The following is a 15,579-nucleotide window of genomic DNA, read 5'->3' on the forward strand; positions in this document are numbered from 1 at the left end:
TGTGTTCAAGCTGTGCACAACGCGTTTTGAATCTGCATAACCACACCCTCCATCCCCATTGTGACAGCACGTGAAGGTTCCGTGCGACGAAGCAAGCTCCATTTCCAGCTCCCTATTCCAAAAATCCATTTAATATATGGTCCCCAAATAGGGGACGTATCAGATAAGAACAGACACTACGCTTGATCTTGAGCCATTTGGCCGAGAAGCGATGATCAGAAATGGTTTGCCACTTGGGCCACACCAAGGCCTACAACCGAAACCCACTGTGGAGACATAGCAAAAGATTGCCGCAGGGAAGACATTTTCCAGAAACTCTGGAAGCTCTGTAGATGACAGTTCTGCTGTGTGCGTGTGTTCAAGCTGTGCACAACGCGTTTTGAATCTGCATAACCACACCCTCCATCCCCATTGTGACAGCACGTGAAGGTTCCGTGCGACAAAGCAAGCTCCATTTCCAGCTCCCTATTCCAAAAATCTATTTAATATATGGTCCCCAAATAGGGGACGTATCAGATAAGAACAGACACTACACTTGATCTTGAGCCATTTGGCCGAGAAGCGATGATCAGAAATGGTTTGCCACTTGGGCCGCACCAAGGCCTACAACCGAAACCCACTGTGGAGACATAGCAAAAGATTGCCGCAGGGAAGACATTTTCCAAAAACTCTGGAAGCTCTGTAGATGACAGTTCTGCGGTGTGCGTGTGTTCAAGCTGTGCACAACGCGTTTTGAATCTGCATAACCACACCCTCCATCCCCATTGTGACAGCACGTGAAGGTTCCGTGTGACAAAGCAAGCTCCATTTCCAGCTCCCTATTCCAAAAATCCATTTAATATATGGTCCCCAAATAGGGGACGTATCAGATAAGAAGAGACACTACGCTTAAACTTGAGCCATTTGGCCGAGAAGCGATGATCAGAAATGGGTTGCCACTTGGGCCGCACCAAGGCCTAAAACCGAAACCCACTGTGGAGACATAGCAAAAGATTGCTGCAGGGAAGACATTTTCCAGAAACTCTGGAAGCTCTGTCGATGACAGTTCTGCGGTGTGCGTGTGTTCAAGCTGTGCACAACGCGTTTTGAATCTGCATACCACACCCTCCATCCCCATTGTGACAGCACATGAAGGTTCCGTGCGACAAAGCAAGCTCCATTTCCAGCTCCCTATTCCAAAAATCTATTTAATATATGGTCCCCAAATAGGGGACGTATCAGATAAGAACAGACACTACGCTTGATCTTGAGCCATTTGGCCGAGAAGCGATGATCAGAAATGGTTTGCCACTTGGGCCGCACCAAGGCCTACAACCGAAACCCACTGTGGAGACATAGCAAAAGATTGCCGCAGGGAAGACATTTTCCAGAAACTCTGGAAGTTCTGTAGATGACAGTTCTGCGGTGTGCGTGTGTTCAAGCTGTGCACAACGCGTTTTGAATCTGCATAACCACACCCTCCATCCCCATTGTGACAGCACGTGAAGGTTCCGTGCGACAAAGCAAGCTCCATTTCCAGCTCCCTATTCCAAAAATCCATTTAATATATGGTCCCCAAATAGGGGACGTATCAGATAAGAACAGACACTACGCTTGATCTTGAGCCATTTGGCCGAGAAGCGATGATCAGAAATGGTGTGCCACTTGGGCCGCACCAAGGCCTACAACCGAAACCCACTGTGGAGACATAGCAAAAGATTGCCGCAGGGAAGACATTTTCCAGAAACTCTGGAAGTTCTGTAGATGACAGTTCTGCGGTGTGCGTGTGTTCAAGCTGTGCACAACGCGTTTTGAATCTGCATAACCACACCCTCCATCCCCATTGTGACAGCAAGTGAAGGTTCCGTGCGACAAAGCAAGCTCCATTTCCAGTTCCCTATTCCAAAAATCTATTTAATATATGGTCCCCAAATAGGGTACGTATCAGATAAGAACAGACACTACGCTTGATCTTGAGCCATTTGGCCGAGAAGCGATGATCAGAAATGGTTTGCCACTTGGGCCGCACCAAGGCCTACAACCGAAACCCACTGTGGAGACATAGCAAAAGATTGCCGCAGGGAAGACATTTTCCAGAAACTCTGGAAGCTCTGTAGATGACAGTTCTGCGGTGTGCGTGTGTTCAAGCTGTATACAACGCGTTTCGAATCTGCATAACCACACCCTCCATCCCCATTGTGACAGCACGTGAAGGTTCCAAGTGACAAAGCAAGCTCCATTGCCAGCTCCCTATTCCAAAAATCCATTTAATATATGGTCCCCAAATAGGGGACGTATCAGATAAGAACAGACTCTACGCTTGATCTTGAGCCATTTGGCCGAGAAGCGATGATCAGAAATGGTTTGCCATTTGGGCCGCACCAAGGCCTACAACCGAAACCCACTGTGGAGACATAGCAAAAGATTGCCGCAGGGAAGACATTTTCCAGAAACTCTGGAAGCTCTGTAGATGACAGTTCTGCGGTGTGCGTGTGTTCAAGCTGTGCACAACGCGTTTTGAATCTGCATAACCACACCCTCCATCCCCATTGTGACAGCACGTGAAGGTTCCGTGCGACAAAGCAAGCTCCATTTCCAGCATCCTATTCCAAAAATCCATTTAATATATGGTCCCCAAATAGGGGACGTATCAGATAAGAACAGACTCTACGCTTGATCTTGAGCCATTTGGCCGAGATGCGATGATCAGAAATGGTTTGCCACTTGGGCCGCACCAAGGCCTACAACCGAAACCCACTGTGGAGACATAGCAAAAGATTGCCGCAGGGAAGACATTTTCCAGAAACTCTGGAAGCTCTGTAGATGACAGTTCTGTGGTGTGCGTGTGTTCAAGCTGTGCACAACGCGTTTTGAATCTGCATAACCACACCCTCCATCCCCATTGTGACAGCACGTGAAGGTTCCGTGCGACGAAGCAAGCTCCATTTCCAGCTCCCTATTCCAAAAATCCATTTAATATATGGTCCCCAAATAGGGGACGTATCAGATAAGAACAGACACTACGCTTGATCTTGAGCCATTTGGCCGAGAAGCGATGATCAGAAATGGTTTGCCACTTGGGCCACACCAAGGCCTACAACCGAAACCCACTGTGGAGACATAGCAAAAGATTGCCGCAGGGAAGACATTTTCCAGAAACTCTGGAAGCTCTGTAGATGACAGTTCTGCGGTGTGCGTGTGTTCAAGCTGTGCACAACGCGTTTTGAATCTGCATAACCACACCCTCCATCCCCATTGTGACAGCACGTGAAGGTTCCGTGCGACAAAGCAAGCTCCATTTCCAGCTCCCTATTCCAAAAATCTATTTAATATATGGTCCCCAAATAGGGGACGTATCAGATAAGAACAGACACTACACTTGATCTTGAGCCATTTGGCCGAGAAGCGATGATCAGAAATGGTTTGCCACTTGGGCCGCACCAAGGCCTACAACCGAAACCCACTGTGGAGACATAGCAAAAGATTGCCGCAAGGAAGACATTTTCCAAAAACTCTGGAAGCTCTGTAGATGACAGTTCTGCGGTGTGCGTGTGTTCAAGCTGTGCACAACGCGTTTTGAATCTGCATAACCACACCCTCCATCCCCATTGTGACAGCACGTGAAGGTTCCGTGTGACAAAGCAAGCTCCATTTCCAGCTCCCTATTCCAAAAATCCATTTAATATATGGTCCCCAAATAGGGGACGTATCAGATAAGAACAGACACTACGCTTAAACTTGAGCCATTTGGCCGACAAGCGATGATCAGAAATGGGTTGCCACTTGGGCCGCACCAAGGCCTAAAACCGAAACCCACTGTGGAGACATAGCAAAAGATTGCCGCAGGGAAGACATTTTCCAGAAACTCTGGAAGCTCTGTCGATGACAGTTCTGCGGTGTGCGTGTGTTCAAGCTGTGCACAACGCGTTTTGAATCTGCATAACCACACCCTCCATCCCCATTGTGACAGCACATGAAGGTTCCGTGCGACAAAGCAAGCTCCATTTCCAGCTCCCTATTCCAAAAATCTATTTAATATATGGTCCCCAAATAGGGGACGTATCAGATAAGAACAGACACTACGCTTGATCTTGAGCCATTTGGCCGAGAAGCGATGATCAGAAATGGTTTGCCACTTGGGCCGCACCAAGGCCTACAACCGAAACCCACTGTGGAGACATAGCAAAAGATTGCCGCAGGGAAGACATTTTCCAGAAACTCTGGAAGTTCTGTAGATGATAGTTCTGCGGTGTGCGTGTGTTCAAGCTGTGCACAACGCGTTTTGAATCTGCATAACCACACCCTCCATCCCCATTGTGACAGCACGTGAAGGTTCCGTGCGACAAAGCAAGCTCCATTTCCAACTCCCTATTCCAAAAATCTATTTAATATATGGTCCCCAAATAGGGGACGTATCAGATAAGAACAGACACTACGCTTGATCTTGAGCCATTTGGCCGAGAAGCGATGATCAGAAATGGTTTGCCACTTGGGCCGCACCAAGGCCTACAACCGAAACCCACTGTGGAGACAAGCTGTGCACAATGCGTTTTGAATCTGCATAACCACACCCTCCATCCCCATTGTGACAGCACGTGAAGGTTCCATGCGACAAAGCAAGCTCCATTTCCAGCTCCCTATTCCAAAAATCTATTTAATATATGGTCCCCAAATAGGGGACGTATCAGATAAGAACAGACACTACGCTTGATCTTGAGCCATTTGGCCGAGAAGCGATGATCAGAAATGGTTTGCCACTTGGGCCGCACCAAGGCCTACAACCGAAACCCACTGTGGAGACAAGCTGTGCACAATGCGTTTTGAATCTGCATAACCACACCCTCCATCCCCATTGTGACAGCACGTGAAGGTTCCATGCGACAAAGCAAGCTCCATTTCCAGCTCCCTATTCCAAAAATCTATTTAATATATGGTCCCCAAATAGGGGACGTATCAGATAAGAACAGACACTACGCTTGATCTTGAGCCATTTGGCCGAGAAGCGATGATCAGAAATGGTTTGCCACTTGGGCCGCACCAAGGCCTACAACCGAAACCCACTGTGGAGACATAGCAAAAGATTGCCGCAGGGAAGACATTTTCCAGAAACTCTGGAAGCTCTGTAGATGACAGTTCTGCGGTGTGCGTGTGTTCAAGCTGTGCACAACGCGTTTTGAATCTGCATAACCACACCCTCCATCCCCATTGTGACAGCACGTGAAGGTTCCGTGCGACAAAGCAAGCTCCATTTCCAGCTCCCTATTCCAAAAATCTATTTAATATATGGTCCCCAAATAGGGGACGTATCAGATAAGAACAGACACTACGCTTGATCTTGAGCCATTTGGCCGAGAAGCGATGATCAGAAATGGTTCGCCATTTGGGCCGCACCAAGGCCTACAACCGAAACCCACTGTGGAGACATAGCAAAAGATTGCCGCAGGGAAGACATTTTCCAGAAACTCTGGAAGCTCTGTAGATGACAGTTCTGCGGTGTGCGTGTGTTCAAGCTGTGCACAACGCGTTTTGAATCTGCATAACCACACCCTCCATCCCCATTGTGACAGCACGTGAAGGTTCCGTGCGACAAAGCAAGCTCCATTTCCAGCATCCTATTCCAAAAATCCATTTAATATATGGTCCCCAAATAGGGGACGTATCAGATAAGAACAGACTCTACGCTTGATCTTGAGCCATTTGGCCGAGAAGCGATGATCAGAAATGGTTTGCCACTTGGGCCGCACCAAGGCCTACAACCGAAACCCACTGTGGAGACTTAGCAAAAGATTGCCGCAGGGAAGACATTTTCCAGAAACTCTGGAAGCTCTGTAGATGACAGTTCTGCGGTGTGCGTGTGTTCAAGCTGTGCACAACGCGTTTCGAATCTGCATAACCACACCCTCCATCCCCATTGTGACAGCACGTGAAGGTTCCGTGTGACAAAGCAAGCTCCATTTCCAGCTCCCTATTCCAAAAATCCATTTAATATATGGTCCCCAAATAGGGGACGTATCAGATAAGAACAGACACTACGCTTGATCTTGAGCCATTTGGCCGAGAAGCGATGATCAGAAATGGTTTGCCACTTGGGCCGCACCAAGGCCTACAACCGAAACCCACTGTGGAGACATAGCAAAAGATTGCCGCAGGGAAGACATTTTCCAGAAACTCTGGAAGCTCTGTAGATGACAGTTCTGCGGTGTGCGTGTGTTCAAGCTGTGCACAACGCGTTTTGAATCTGCATAACCACACCCTCCATCCCCATTGTGACAGCACGTGAAGGTTCCGTGCGACGAAGCAAGCTCCATTTCCAGCTCCCTATTCCAAAAATCCATTTAATATATGGTCCCCAAATAGGGGACGTATCAGATAAGAACAGACACTACGCTTGATCTTGAGCCATTTGGCCGAGAAGCGATGATCAGAAATGGTTTGCCACTTGGGCCACACCAAGGCCTACAACCGAAACCCACTGTGGAGACATAGCAAAAGATTGCCGCAGGGAAGACATTTTCCAGAAACTCTGGAAGCTCTGTAGATGACAGTTCTGCGGTGTGCGTGTGTTCAAGCTGTGCACAACGCGTTTTGAATCTGCATAACCACACCCTCCATCCCCATTGTGACAGCACGTGAAGGTTCCGTGCGACAAAGCAAGCTCCATTTCCAGCTCCCTATTCCAAAAATCTATTTAATATATGGTCCCCAAATAGGGGACGTATCAGATAAGAACAGACACTACACTTGATCTTGAGCCATTTGGCCGAGAAGCGATGATCAGAAATGGTTTGCCACTTGGGCCGCACCAAGGCCTACAACCGAAACCCACTGTGGAGACATAGCAAAAGATTGCCGCAGGGAAGACATTTTCCAAAAACTCTGGAAGCTCTGTAGATGACAGTTCTGCGGTGTGCGTGTGTTCAAGCTGTGCACAACGCGTTTTGAATCTGCATAACCACACCCTCCATCCCCATTGTGACAGCACGTGAAGGTTCCGTGTGACAAAGCAAGCTCCATTTCCAGCTCCCTATTCCAAAAATCCATTTAATATATGGTCCCCAAATAGGGGACGTATCAGATAAGAACAGACACTACGCTTAAACTTGAGCCATTTGGCCGACAAGCGATGATCAGAAATGGGTTGCCACTTGGGCCGCACCAAGGCCTAAAACCGAAACCCACTGTGGAGACATAGCAAAAGATTGCCGCAGGGAAGACATTTTCCAGAAACTCTGGAAGCTCTGTCGATGACAGTTCTGCGGTGTGCGTGTGTTCAAGCTGTGCACAACGCGTTTTGAATCTGCATAACCACACCCTCCATCCCCATTGTGACAGCACATGAAGGTTCCGTGCGACAAAGCAAGCTCCATTTCCAGCTCCCTATTCCAAAAATCTATTTAATATATGGTCCCCAAATAGGGGACGTATCAGATAAGAACAGACACTACGCTTGATCTTGAGCCATTTGGCCGAGAAGCGATGATCAGAAATGGTTTGCCACTTGGGCCGCACCAAGGCCTACAACCGAAACCCACTGTGGAGACATAGCAAAAGATTGCCGCAGGGAAGACATTTTCCAGAAACTCTGGAAGTTCTGTAGATGATAGTTCTGCGGTGTGCGTGTGTTCAAGCTGTGCACAACGCGTTTTGAATCTGCATAACCACACCCTCCATCCCCATTGTGACAGCACGTGAAGGTTCCGTGCGACAAAGCAAGCTCCATTTCCAACTCCCTATTCCAAAAATCTATTTAATATATGGTCCCCAAATAGGGGACGTATCAGATAAGAACAGACACTACGCTTGATCTTGAGCCATTTGGCCGAGAAGCGATGATCAGAAATGGTTTGCCACTTGGGCCGCACCAAGGCCTACAACCGAAACCCACTGTGGAGACAAGCTGTGCACAATGCGTTTTGAATCTGCATAACCACACCCTCCATCCCCATTGTGACAGCACGTGAAGGTTCCATGCGACAAAGCAAGCTCCATTTCCAGCTCCCTATTCCAAAAATCTATTTAATATATGGTCCCCAAATAGGGGACGTATCAGATAAGAACAGACACTACGCTTGATCTTGAGCCATTTGGCCGAGAAGCGATGATCAGAAATGGTTTGCCACTTGGGCCGCACCAAGGCCTACAACCGAAACCCACTGTGGAGACAAGCTGTGCACAATGCGTTTTGAATCTGCATAACCACACCCTCCATCCCCATTGTGACAGCACGTGAAGGTTCCATGCGACAAAGCAAGCTCCATTTCCAGCTCCCTATTCCAAAAATCTATTTAATATATGGTCCCCAAATAGGGGACGTATCAGATAAGAACAGACACTACGCTTGATCTTGAGCCATTTGGCCGAGAAGCGATGATCAGAAATGGTTTGCCACTTGGGCCGCACCAAGGCCTACAACCGAAACCCACTGTGGAGACATAGCAAAAGATTGCCGCAGGGAAGACATTTTCCAGAAACTCTGGAAGCTCTGTAGATGACAGTTCTGCGGTGTGCGTGTGTTCAAGCTGTGCACAATGCGTTTTGAATCTGCATAACCACACCCTCCATCCCCATTGTGACAGCACGTGAAGGTTCCGTGCGACAAAGCAAGCTCCATTTCCAGCTCCCTATTCCAAAAATCTATTTAATATATGGTCCCCAAATAGGGGACGTATCAGATAAGAACAGACACTACGCTTGATCTTGAGCCATTTGGCCGAGAAGCGATGATCAGAAATGGTTCGCCATTTGGGCCGCACCAAGGCCTACAACCGAAACCCACTGTGGAGACATAGCAAAAGATTGCCGCAGGGAAGACATTTTCCAGAAACTCTGGAAGCTCTGTAGATGACAGTTCTGCGGTGTGCGTGTGTTCAAGCTGTGCACAACGCGTTTTGAATCTGCATAACCACACCCTCCATCCCCATTGTGACAGCACGTGAAGGTTCCGTGCGACAAAGCAAGCTCCATTTCCAGCATCCTATTCCAAAAATCCATTTAATATATGGTCCCCAAATAGGGGACGTATCAGATAAGAACAGACTCTACGCTTGATCTTGAGCCATTTGGCCGAGAAGCGATGATCAGAAATGGTTTGCCACTTGGGCCGCACCAAGGCCTACAACCGAAACCCACTGAGGAGACTTAGCAAAAGATTGCCGCAGGGAAGACATTTTCCAGAAACTCTGGAAGCTCTGTAGATGACAGTTCTGCGGTGTGCGTGTGTTCAAGCTGTGCACAACGCGTTTCGAATCTGCATAACCACACCCTCCATCCCCATTGTGACAGCACGTGAAGGTTCCGTGTGACAAAGCAAGCTCCATTTCCAGCTCCCTATTCCAAAAATCCATTTAATATATGGTCCCCAAATAGGGGACGTATCAGATAAGAACAGACACTACGCTTGATCTTGAGCCATTTGGCCGAGAAGCGATGATCAGAAATGGTTTGCCACTTGGGCCGCACCAAGGCCTACAACCGAAACCCACTGTGGAGACATAGCAAAAGATTGCCGCAGGGAAGACATTTTCCAGAAACTCTGGAAGCTCTGTAGATGACAGTTCTGCGGTGTGCGTGTGTTCAAGCTGTGCACAACGCGTTTTGAATCTGCATAACCACACCCTCCATCCCCATTGTGACAGCACGTGAAGGTTCCGTGCGACGAAGCAAGCTCCATTTCCAGCTCCCTATTCCAAAAATCCATTTAATATATGGTCCCCAAATAGGGGACGTATCAGATAAGAACAGACACTACGCTTGATCTTGAGCCATTTGGCCGAGAAGCGATGATCAGAAATGGTTTGCCACTTGGGCCACACCAAGGCCTACAACCGAAACCCACTGTGGAGACATAGCAAAAGATTGCCGCAGGGAAGACATTTTCCAGAAACTCTGGAAGCTCTGTAGATGACAGTTCTGCGGTGTGCGTGTGTTCAAGCTGTGCACAACGCGTTTTGAATCTGCATAACCACACCCTCCATCCCCATTGTGACAGCACGTGAAGGTTCCGTGCGACAAAGCAAGCTCCATTTCCAGCTCCCTATTCCAAAAATCTATTTAATATATGGTCCCCAAATAGGGGACGTATCAGATAAGAACAGACACTACACTTGATCTTGAGCCATTTGGCCGAGAAGCGATGATCAGAAATGGTTTGCCACTTGGGCCGCACCAAGGCCTACAACCGAAACCCACTGTGGAGACATAGCAAAAGATTGCCGCAGGGAAGACATTTTCCAAAAACTCTGGAAGCTCTGTAGATGACAGTTTTGCGGTGTGCGTGTGTTCAAGCAGTGCACAACGCGTTTTGAATCTGCATAACCACACCCTCCATCCCCATTGTGACAGCACGTGAAGGTTCCGTGTGACAAAGCAAGCTCCATTTCCAGCTCCCTATTCCAAAAATCTATTTAATATATGGTCCCCAAATAGGGGACGTATCAGATAAGAACAGACACTACGCTTGATCTTGAGCCATTTGGCCGAGAAGCGATGATCAGAAATGGTTTGCCACTTGGGCCGCACCAAGGCCTACAACCGAAACCCACTGTGGAGACATATCAAAAGATTGCCGCAGGGAAGACATTTTCCAAAAACTCGGGAAGCTCTGTAGATGACAGTTCTGCGGTGTGCGTGTGTTCAAGCTGTGCACAACACGTTTTGAATCTGCATAACCACACCCTCCATCCCCATTGTGACAGCACGTGAAGGTTCCGTGTGACAAAGCAAGCTCCATTTCCAGCTCCCTATTCCAAAAATCCATTTAATATATGGTCCCCAAATAGGGGACGTATCAGATAAGAACAGACACTACGCTTGATCTTGAGCCATTTGGCCGAGAAGCGATGATCAGAAATGGTTTGCCACTTGGGCCGCACCAAGGCCTAAAACCGAAACCCACTGTGGAGACATAGCAAAAGATTGCCGCAGGGAAGACATTTTCCAGAAACTCTGGATGCTCTGTCGATGACAGTTCTGCGGTGTGCGTGTGTTCAAGCTGTGCACAACGCGTTTTGAATCTGCATAACCACACCCTCCATCCCCATTGTGACAGCACGTGAAGGTTCCGTGCGACAAAGCAAGCTCCATTTCCAGCTCCCTATTCCAAAAATCTATTTAATATATGGTCCCCAAATAGGGGACGTATCAGATAAGAACAGACACTACGCTTGATCTTGAGCCATTTGGCCGAGAAGCGATGATCAGAAATGGTTTGCCACTTGGGCCGCACCAAGGCCTACAACCGAAACCCACTGTGGAGACATAGCAAAAGATTGCCGCAGGGAAGACATTTTCCAGAAACTCTGGAAGCTCTGTCGATGACAGTTCTGCAGTGTGCGTGTGTTCAAGCTGTGCACAACGCGTTTTGAATCTGCATAACCACACCCTCCATCCCCATTGTGACAGCACGTGAAGGTTCCGTGTGACAAAGCAAGCTCCATTTCCAGCTCCCTATTCCAAAAATCCATTTAATATATGGTCCCCAAATAGGGGACGTATCAGATAAGAACAGACACTACGCTTGATCTTGAGCCATTTGGCCGAGAAGCGATGATCAGAAATGGTTTGCCACTTGGGCCGCACCAAGGCCTACAACCGAAACCCACTGTGGAGACATAGCAAAAGATTGCCGCAGGGAAGACATTTTCCAGAAACTCTGGAAGTTCTGTAGATGATAGTTCTGCGGTGTGCGTGTGTTCAAGCTGTGCACAACGCGTTTTGAATCTGCATAACCACACCCTCCATCCCCATTGTGACAGCACGTGAAGGTTCCGTGTGACAAAGCAAGCTCCATTTCCAGCTCCCTATTCCAAAAATCCATTTAATATATGGTCCCCAAATAGGGGACGTATCAGATAAGAACAGACACTACGCTTGATCTTGAGCCATTTGGCCGAGAAGCGATGATCAGAAATGGTTTGCCACTTGGGCCGCACCAAGGCCTACAACCGAAACCCACTGTGGAGACATAGCAAAAGATTGCCGCAGGGAAGACATTTTCCAGAAACTCTGGAAGTTCTGTAGATGATAGTTCTGCGGTGTGCGTGTGTTCAAGCTGTGCACAACGCGTTTTGAATCTGCATAACCACACCCTCCATCCCCATTGTGACAGCACGTGAAGGTTCCGTGCGACAAAGCAAGCTCCATTTCCAGCTCCCTATTCCAAAAATCTATTTAATATATGGTCCCCAAATAGGGGACATATCAGATAAGAGCAGACACTACGCTTGATCTTGAGCCATTTGGCCAAGAAGCGATGATCAGAAATGGTTTGCCACTTGGGCCGCACCAAGGCCTACAACCGAAACCCACTGTGGAGACATAGCAAAAGATTGCCGCAGGGAAGACATTTTCCAGAAACTCTGGAAGCTCTGTCGATGACAGTTCTGCGGTGTGCGTGTGTTCAAGCTGTGCACAACGCGTTTTGAATCTGCATAACCACACCCTCCATCCCCATTGTGACAGCATGTGAAGGTTCCGTCCGACGAAGCAAGCTCCATTTCCAGCTCCGTTTTCCAAAAATCCATTTAATATATGGTCCCCAAATAGGGGACGTATCAGATAAGAACAGACACTACGCTTGATCTTGAGCCATTTGGCCGAGAAGCGATGATCAGAAATGGTTTGCCACTTGGGCCGCACCAAGGCCTAAAACCGAAACCCACTGTGGAGACATAGCAAAAGATTGCCGCAGGGAAGACATTTTCCAGAAACTCTGGAAGCTCTGTCGATGACAGTTCTGCGGTGTGCGTGTGTTCAAGCTGTGCACAACGCGTTTTGAATCTGCATAACCACACCCTCCATCCCCATTGTGACAGCACGTGAAGGTTCCGTGCGACAAAGCAAGCTCCATTTCCAGCTCCCTATTCCAAAAATCTATTTAATATATGGTCCCCAAATAGGGGACGTATCAGATAAGAACAGACACTACGCTTGATCTTGAGCCATTTGGCCGAGAAGCGATGATCAGAAATGGTTTGCCACTTGGGCCGCACCAAGGCCTACAACCGAAACCCACTGTGGAGACATAGCAAAAGATTGCCGCAGGGAAGACATTTTCCAAAAACTCTGGAAGCTCTGTAGATGACAGTTCTGCGGTGTGCGTGTGTTCAAGCTGTGCACAACGCGTTTTGAATCTGCATAACCACACCCTCCATCCCCATTGTGACAGCACGTGAAGGTTCCGTGTGACAAAGCAAGCTCCATTTCCAGCTCCCTATTCCAAAAATCCATTTAATATATGGTCCCCAAATAGGGGACGTATCAGATAAGAACAGACACTACGCTTGATCTTGAGCCATTTGGCCGAGAAGCGATGATCAGAAATGGTTTGCCACTTGGGCCGCACCAAGGCCTAAAACCGAAACCCACTGTGGAGACATAGCAAAAGATTGCCGCAGGGAAGACATTTTCCAGAAACTCTGGAAGCTCTGTCGATGACAGTTCTGCGGTGTGCGTGTGTTCAAGCTGTGCACAACGCGTTTTGAATCTGCATAACCACACCCTCCATCCCCATTGTGACAGCACGTGAAGGTTCCGTGCGACAAAGCAAGCTCCATTTCCAGCTCCCTATTCCAAAAATCTATTTAATATATGGTCCCCAAATAGGGGACGTATCAGATAAGAACAGACACTACGCTTGATCTTGAGCCATTTGGCCGAGAAGCGATGATCAGAAATGGTTTGCCACTTGGGCCGCACCAAGGCCTACAACCGAAACCCACTGTGGAGACATAGCAAAAGATTGCCGCAGGGAAGACATTTTCCAGAAACTCTGGAAGCTCTGTCGATGACAGTTCTGCAGTGTGCGTGTGTTCAAGCTGTGCACAACGCGTTTTGAATCTGCATAACCACACCCTCCATCCCCATTGTGACAGCACGTGAAGGTTCCGTGTGACAAAGCAAGCTCCATTTCCAGCTCCCTATTCCAAAAATCCATTTAATATATGGTCCCCAAATAGGGGACGTATCAGATAAGAACAGACACTACGCTTGATCTTGAGCCATTTGGCCGAGAAGCGATGATCAGAAATGGTTTGCCACTTGGGCCGCACCAAGGCCTACAACCGAAACCCACTGTGGAGACATAGCACAAGATTGCCGCAGGGAAGACATTTTCCAGAAACTCTGGAGGTTCTGTAGATGATAGTTCTGCGGTGTGCGTGTGTTCAAGCTGTGCACAACGCGTTTTGAATCTGCATAACCACACCCTCCATCCCCATTGTGACAGCACGTGAAGGTTCCGTGCGACAAAGCATGCTCCATTTCCAGCTCCCTATTCCAAAAATCTATTTAATATATGGTCCCCAAATAGGGGACATATCAGATAAGAGCAGACACTACGCTTGATCTTGAGCCATTTGGCCAAGAAGCGATGATCAGAAATGGTTTGCCACTTGGGCCGCACCAAGGCCTACAACCGAAACCCACTGTGGAGACATAGCAAAAGATTGCCGCAGGGAAGACATTTTCCAGAAACTCTGGAAGCTCTGTCGATGACAGTTCTGCGGTGTGCGTGTGTTCAAGCTGTGCACAACGCGTTTTGAATCTGCATAACCACACCCTCCATCCCCATTGTGACAGCATGTGAAGGTTCCGTCCGACGAAGCAAGCTCCATTTCCAGCTCCGTTTTCCAAAAATCCATTTAATATATGGTCCCCAAATAGGGGACGTATCAGATAAGAACAGACACTACGCTTGATCTTGAGCCATTTGGCAGAGAAGCGATGATCAGAAATGGTTTGCCACTTAGGCCTCACCAAGGCCTACAACCGTAACCCACTGTGGAGACATAGCAAAAGATTGCCGCAGGGAAGACATTTTCCAGAAACCCTGGAAGCTCTGTAGATGACAGTTCTGCGGTGTGCGTGTGTTCAAGCTGTGCACAACGCATTTTGAATCTGCATAACCACACCCTCCATCCTCATTGTGACAGCACGTGAAGGTTCTGTGCGACAAAGCAAGCTCCATTTCCAGCTCCCTATTCCAAAAATCTATTTAATATATGGTCCCCAAATAGGGGACGTATCAGATAAGAACAGACACTACGCTTGATCTTGAGCCATTTGGCCGAGAAACGATGATCAGAAATGGTTTGCCACTTGGGCCGCACCAAGGCCTACAACCGAAACCCACTGTGGAGACATAGCAAAAGATTGCCGCAGGGAAGACATTTTCCAGAAACTCTGGAAGCTTTGTCGATGACAGTTCTGCGGTGTGCGTGTGTTCAAGCTGTGCACAACGCGTTTTGAATCTGCATAATCACACCCTCCATCCCCATTGTGACAGCACGTGAAGGTTCCGTGTGACAAAGCAAGCTCCATTTCCAGCTCCCTATTCCAAAAATCCATTTAATATATGGTCCCCAAATAGGGGACGTATCCGAGAAGAACAGACACTACGCTTGATCTTGAGCCATTTGGCCGAGAAGCGATGATCAGAAATGGTTTGCCACTTGGGCCGCCCCAAGGCCTACAACTGAAACCCACTGTGGAGACATAGCAAAAGATTGCCGCAGGGAAGACATTTTCCAGAAACTCTGGAAGCTCTGTAGATGACAGTTCTGCGGTGTGCGTGTGTTCAAGCTGTGCACAACGCGTTTTGAA

General features: G+C 48.2%; 45 pseudogenes; all 45 read right to left on the minus strand.

Moving 5' to 3' along the window:
• Positions 1–37: 37 nt before the first annotated feature.
• LOC143763250 (U2 spliceosomal RNA) lies at positions 38–213 on the minus strand (annotated as a pseudogene).
• A 177-nt stretch (positions 214–390) lies between these two features.
• LOC143760559 (U2 spliceosomal RNA) lies at positions 391–566 on the minus strand (annotated as a pseudogene).
• A 177-nt stretch (positions 567–743) lies between these two features.
• Positions 744–919, minus strand: LOC143763210 (U2 spliceosomal RNA; annotated as a pseudogene).
• A 176-nt stretch (positions 920–1,095) lies between these two features.
• On the minus strand, positions 1,096–1,271 carry LOC143818779 (U2 spliceosomal RNA; annotated as a pseudogene).
• Positions 1,272–1,448: 177 nt separating this feature from the next.
• Positions 1,449–1,624, minus strand: LOC143759938 (U2 spliceosomal RNA; annotated as a pseudogene).
• Positions 1,625–1,800: 176 nt separating this feature from the next.
• LOC143762214 (U2 spliceosomal RNA) lies at positions 1,801–1,977 on the minus strand (annotated as a pseudogene).
• Positions 1,978–2,154: 177 nt separating this feature from the next.
• Positions 2,155–2,330, minus strand: LOC143762303 (U2 spliceosomal RNA; annotated as a pseudogene).
• Positions 2,331–2,507: 177 nt separating this feature from the next.
• LOC143762806 (U2 spliceosomal RNA) lies at positions 2,508–2,683 on the minus strand (annotated as a pseudogene).
• A 177-nt stretch (positions 2,684–2,860) lies between these two features.
• On the minus strand, positions 2,861–3,036 carry LOC143763261 (U2 spliceosomal RNA; annotated as a pseudogene).
• A 177-nt stretch (positions 3,037–3,213) lies between these two features.
• Positions 3,214–3,389, minus strand: LOC143760571 (U2 spliceosomal RNA; annotated as a pseudogene).
• Positions 3,390–3,566: 177 nt separating this feature from the next.
• Positions 3,567–3,742, minus strand: LOC143763159 (U2 spliceosomal RNA; annotated as a pseudogene).
• Positions 3,743–3,919: 177 nt separating this feature from the next.
• LOC143818829 (U2 spliceosomal RNA) lies at positions 3,920–4,095 on the minus strand (annotated as a pseudogene).
• A 177-nt stretch (positions 4,096–4,272) lies between these two features.
• Positions 4,273–4,448, minus strand: LOC143760383 (U2 spliceosomal RNA; annotated as a pseudogene).
• A 93-nt stretch (positions 4,449–4,541) lies between these two features.
• Positions 4,542–4,717, minus strand: LOC143761265 (U2 spliceosomal RNA; annotated as a pseudogene).
• A 93-nt stretch (positions 4,718–4,810) lies between these two features.
• LOC143761266 (U2 spliceosomal RNA) lies at positions 4,811–4,986 on the minus strand (annotated as a pseudogene).
• A 177-nt stretch (positions 4,987–5,163) lies between these two features.
• On the minus strand, positions 5,164–5,339 carry LOC143759617 (U2 spliceosomal RNA; annotated as a pseudogene).
• Positions 5,340–5,516: 177 nt separating this feature from the next.
• On the minus strand, positions 5,517–5,692 carry LOC143761779 (U2 spliceosomal RNA; annotated as a pseudogene).
• Positions 5,693–5,869: 177 nt separating this feature from the next.
• On the minus strand, positions 5,870–6,045 carry LOC143760832 (U2 spliceosomal RNA; annotated as a pseudogene).
• Positions 6,046–6,222: 177 nt separating this feature from the next.
• On the minus strand, positions 6,223–6,398 carry LOC143763272 (U2 spliceosomal RNA; annotated as a pseudogene).
• Positions 6,399–6,575: 177 nt separating this feature from the next.
• LOC143760583 (U2 spliceosomal RNA) lies at positions 6,576–6,751 on the minus strand (annotated as a pseudogene).
• A 177-nt stretch (positions 6,752–6,928) lies between these two features.
• LOC143763161 (U2 spliceosomal RNA) lies at positions 6,929–7,104 on the minus strand (annotated as a pseudogene).
• Positions 7,105–7,281: 177 nt separating this feature from the next.
• Positions 7,282–7,457, minus strand: LOC143818830 (U2 spliceosomal RNA; annotated as a pseudogene).
• A 177-nt stretch (positions 7,458–7,634) lies between these two features.
• On the minus strand, positions 7,635–7,810 carry LOC143760385 (U2 spliceosomal RNA; annotated as a pseudogene).
• Positions 7,811–7,903: 93 nt separating this feature from the next.
• On the minus strand, positions 7,904–8,079 carry LOC143761267 (U2 spliceosomal RNA; annotated as a pseudogene).
• A 93-nt stretch (positions 8,080–8,172) lies between these two features.
• Positions 8,173–8,348, minus strand: LOC143761268 (U2 spliceosomal RNA; annotated as a pseudogene).
• A 177-nt stretch (positions 8,349–8,525) lies between these two features.
• On the minus strand, positions 8,526–8,701 carry LOC143759618 (U2 spliceosomal RNA; annotated as a pseudogene).
• Positions 8,702–8,878: 177 nt separating this feature from the next.
• LOC143761780 (U2 spliceosomal RNA) lies at positions 8,879–9,054 on the minus strand (annotated as a pseudogene).
• Positions 9,055–9,231: 177 nt separating this feature from the next.
• On the minus strand, positions 9,232–9,407 carry LOC143760833 (U2 spliceosomal RNA; annotated as a pseudogene).
• Positions 9,408–9,584: 177 nt separating this feature from the next.
• On the minus strand, positions 9,585–9,760 carry LOC143763283 (U2 spliceosomal RNA; annotated as a pseudogene).
• A 177-nt stretch (positions 9,761–9,937) lies between these two features.
• LOC143760596 (U2 spliceosomal RNA) lies at positions 9,938–10,113 on the minus strand (annotated as a pseudogene).
• A 177-nt stretch (positions 10,114–10,290) lies between these two features.
• LOC143760649 (U2 spliceosomal RNA) lies at positions 10,291–10,466 on the minus strand (annotated as a pseudogene).
• A 177-nt stretch (positions 10,467–10,643) lies between these two features.
• LOC143760834 (U2 spliceosomal RNA) lies at positions 10,644–10,819 on the minus strand (annotated as a pseudogene).
• A 177-nt stretch (positions 10,820–10,996) lies between these two features.
• Positions 10,997–11,172, minus strand: LOC143759619 (U2 spliceosomal RNA; annotated as a pseudogene).
• Positions 11,173–11,349: 177 nt separating this feature from the next.
• Positions 11,350–11,525, minus strand: LOC143760835 (U2 spliceosomal RNA; annotated as a pseudogene).
• Positions 11,526–11,702: 177 nt separating this feature from the next.
• On the minus strand, positions 11,703–11,878 carry LOC143760836 (U2 spliceosomal RNA; annotated as a pseudogene).
• Positions 11,879–12,055: 177 nt separating this feature from the next.
• On the minus strand, positions 12,056–12,231 carry LOC143761943 (U2 spliceosomal RNA; annotated as a pseudogene).
• A 175-nt stretch (positions 12,232–12,406) lies between these two features.
• LOC143759464 (U2 spliceosomal RNA) lies at positions 12,407–12,584 on the minus strand (annotated as a pseudogene).
• A 177-nt stretch (positions 12,585–12,761) lies between these two features.
• LOC143759620 (U2 spliceosomal RNA) lies at positions 12,762–12,937 on the minus strand (annotated as a pseudogene).
• A 177-nt stretch (positions 12,938–13,114) lies between these two features.
• LOC143760837 (U2 spliceosomal RNA) lies at positions 13,115–13,290 on the minus strand (annotated as a pseudogene).
• A 177-nt stretch (positions 13,291–13,467) lies between these two features.
• On the minus strand, positions 13,468–13,643 carry LOC143759621 (U2 spliceosomal RNA; annotated as a pseudogene).
• A 177-nt stretch (positions 13,644–13,820) lies between these two features.
• On the minus strand, positions 13,821–13,996 carry LOC143760838 (U2 spliceosomal RNA; annotated as a pseudogene).
• Positions 13,997–14,173: 177 nt separating this feature from the next.
• LOC143762748 (U2 spliceosomal RNA) lies at positions 14,174–14,349 on the minus strand (annotated as a pseudogene).
• Positions 14,350–14,524: 175 nt separating this feature from the next.
• LOC143760516 (U2 spliceosomal RNA) lies at positions 14,525–14,702 on the minus strand (annotated as a pseudogene).
• Positions 14,703–14,879: 177 nt separating this feature from the next.
• LOC143760169 (U2 spliceosomal RNA) lies at positions 14,880–15,055 on the minus strand (annotated as a pseudogene).
• Positions 15,056–15,229: 174 nt separating this feature from the next.
• On the minus strand, positions 15,230–15,408 carry LOC143762617 (U2 spliceosomal RNA; annotated as a pseudogene).
• Positions 15,409–15,579: the final 171 nt, after the last annotated feature.

Source organism: Ranitomeya variabilis, chromosome 3 (assembly GCF_051348905.1).
Source record: "Ranitomeya variabilis isolate aRanVar5 chromosome 3, aRanVar5.hap1, whole genome shotgun sequence".
NCBI lineage: Eukaryota > Metazoa > Chordata > Amphibia > Anura > Dendrobatidae > Ranitomeya > Ranitomeya variabilis.